Source organism: Salvia splendens, unplaced genomic scaffold (assembly GCF_004379255.2).
Source record: "Salvia splendens isolate huo1 unplaced genomic scaffold, SspV2 ctg615, whole genome shotgun sequence".
NCBI lineage: Eukaryota > Viridiplantae > Streptophyta > Magnoliopsida > Lamiales > Lamiaceae > Salvia > Salvia splendens.
Genome location: NW_024599277.1, coordinates 1 through 3048, shown reverse-complemented (window position 1 = coordinate 3048; position 3048 = coordinate 1). Strand labels below are relative to the sequence as shown.

At 39.9% G+C, this 3048-nt stretch overlaps 1 pseudogene; it reads right to left on the bottom strand.

The window, feature by feature from the left end:
* Positions 1–212: 212 nt before the first annotated feature.
* LOC121790767 lies at positions 213–1903 on the bottom strand (annotated as a pseudogene).
* Positions 1904–3048: the final 1145 nt, after the last annotated feature.

Genomic DNA, 3048 nt, shown 5'->3' with positions numbered 1-3048 from the left:
TCTCTATTAAAAAAATTAATTTCGGATAATATCGGACCTAACTCGAATAATTAAAAGATTACAAACCTTCTCCAAAATCAAGAACCCGAGCTTTCATGGTAAATGATATATACATCTGATACGAGTCTCACATTTTCAATGATACAATCTGATAAAGTGAAAGCAAGTAGATATATATTTATGCGAATAAACTGTTTATGCAGAAACAAACATCAAGGTCTCGCTGTTTTCACTCCCAAACACATTCTGCTTGGCAGAGTGAAAGGGAGAGAAATAGCTCTAGCAGCCGCATTTTCTCTGAGTTCTCGTCGAATATCCCATAATTTTTCAGCACACTGTCTCATTGAAGGTCTTGATAGTCTTGATGGTGCCAGGCAGTGGCGGGCGAGTTTGAGGACCCTTTCGACTGCGTGGATGGATGGAGTGCCTCCTTCGTAGCCTTGGATCCATAGCCACAACAACCTCTCCATTTCTTAGTCTCCTAAGTGCCTGCATAGGAAACAATTCTAAGATCTTTCCAATTGTTAATTGTTTTTTTATACTACCCCAGAAATCATGCTATTATATACTCACCCATTTTATGGTAAGTCTCTCGTCCAGGCCTCTCTTCGACTCTATAGGTTGCCTGCCCGTCATCATTTCAACGAGCAATACCACCGAATGAGTAGACATCACTCTTTTCAGTAAGCTGGTATGTCCTTAGGTACTCAGGATCCAAGTAGCCAGCAGTTCCTTTGATTTGCGTAGAAATGTGAGTGGCCACAGGGTTTTCTGCAGCTAACCGCGCAAACCCAAAATCAGCCACTTTGGCTCTCAGTTTTTCTGTGATGAGTATGTTCGATGCTTTGATGTCTCTATGGATGATGGGAGGATCTGTACACGAGAATATACGCGCATGAAAAAGGGACAGAAATTGAGTATAAGCCGTACTCTTCATACATGATATGATACTCCATTTACCTGTATATGTGTGAAGATAGGTAATGCCATGAGCTATATCAATTGCAATATCCAATCGCTCTCCCGATTTGAAGCTCGTTTGAACGAGTTCCTGCATCCAGATTTGGTCATCTTATACACAATTGGATACTCGTTGCAACAAGACTTTGTTGTCTTTAAAATGAAACAGATAGATGATATATACTGTAACATCGTTGAGCTGCCTAATGAAAGAGTTCGATGACCTACCATCCAGTGTTCTCGGAGGGTCCGTTGCTGACGTATTCAACGATAATAAGGCGCTCGTCTCCATGCTCAAGACACCCGTAAAATCTTACCAAGCTAAGGTGCTCGATCTTTGATAAAGCTAGGATCTCGTTCTTGAACTCTGCTGACAGGCGTTGATCATAAGTTTCCTGTTTACAGGAAGTCTATTGAGAAAGAGAGGAGCACAAAAAACACTTCAACTCCCAACTTGATAGCACATCTTACGCTTTTTGCACGCTTTACAGCAACAACACGTCCATCCTTAAGTCTCCCTTTATACACAGTCCAAATCCCCCTTCACCAATTTTGTTATCTAGGGAGAAATTTCCTGTTGCGTTATAGATTTCTTTAAACGCTAAGCTATCTCTCAACTTTGCAGGATCAACCTCTGGGTATGCATCATAACTGGAACGCCTTGATCTTGATGACCTCCTACTATCACGAGCTCCAGAATTACCCGCGAAATCTGCATACAAAAAACAACATAAAAACGATTGAATAATATTACTCCTCAATCTCTGATAAGAAAAGGCCAAACTTACAATTCAAATTAAGATCAAGACTGATGCAAACTCATTAACTTACTAGGACTCTGTCCAGCTCGATAATGCCATGCGTCTGGCTGCACTTGATCTCGACTGGACGCGGGATCAGCTTTTTTGCGTCCAAAGAAATAACAGAAAAACTCCACCACCACCTACCTTCTTTGCAGCACTTGTGATGTAACTCAAGGCTGGATTATTGGACTTGTGACGGTCCTCTTCTTGTGTTGAGCGATCACCGGAGTTGGTGTTCAGTCTTCTGATATGACCAGGGCGGATGATCAGAGGACTTTGTGTTTTCTTCCATCTGCAGGGTTGGTGATCTCTGTCCAAACCAAACGCATAGTTGACTTCATTATCTGCTAACCCTTTATGAAATCATAGACACCAAGTAATTTCCTGATGTAGTTGGATGAGACTGATTCAGCACCTGCTTGGTCTGACTGAGTAATACCCAGCAAATGAAAGAGACAATGATAACTGAAACTTGGTCCAAATGTTAAATATGATGATCTGTCAAACATCTATTTAAGATAGCTAAAGCCTCAAAGCTATCATTTTGCTTTAGAAAACCATGTGCAACAATAAGATATGAACTCACAATCACTGCTAGTGAAAAGAATCAGCCTTCATGGTGCATCTCTATTACAGTGAGAAGAAGAGATTTATTTATTTATTTCTGTTTAAAGCATCTCTTAACAGTGATGCGTTCAACTCTCTTTGAGGCCAGAAGGTAGTGAACATTATTATATATCTCCTAGGCAGCAAAATTATTAGCAGGTGATACGCCAGATGGCATTTTCCTGGTTTATTTTTTCTTTTCTACATTGGTAATCTGATCTTTTCTTTGCTAGATTTTATGCTGTCGTTGTTAATCTTTGCGACAGCCTTTGACTCTATCACATGCATATAGCAGGCCAAGAGTTTTCTGATTTTAAAATTGACGCTGCTACTACTCACTCAATATTCTATGTTTGTTTTTGGTGTTTCTGATTATTTAGTGGTTAGAGTTGGTGGAAATAATCTATAAATGGATTACTGATGTGCTCAGCTTCTAGAAAATTTTATCTAACGACTCTAGCTCACAGGAAGATACGATATTGTTTTGCAGAGAGACAGAAGCAAACTTATCATGCTGATGCAGGACACCAGAGTATTGTGGGGCAATGTCCTATTGACACAACAAATATGATTAGACAAATATTTGGAGACATAACAAATGAAATGCAGAGAATATGTGAACCTGAAGGTTAACAAGGAATCCACAGTGACTAAATGCTTTGAGCCCAACAGCTATGTT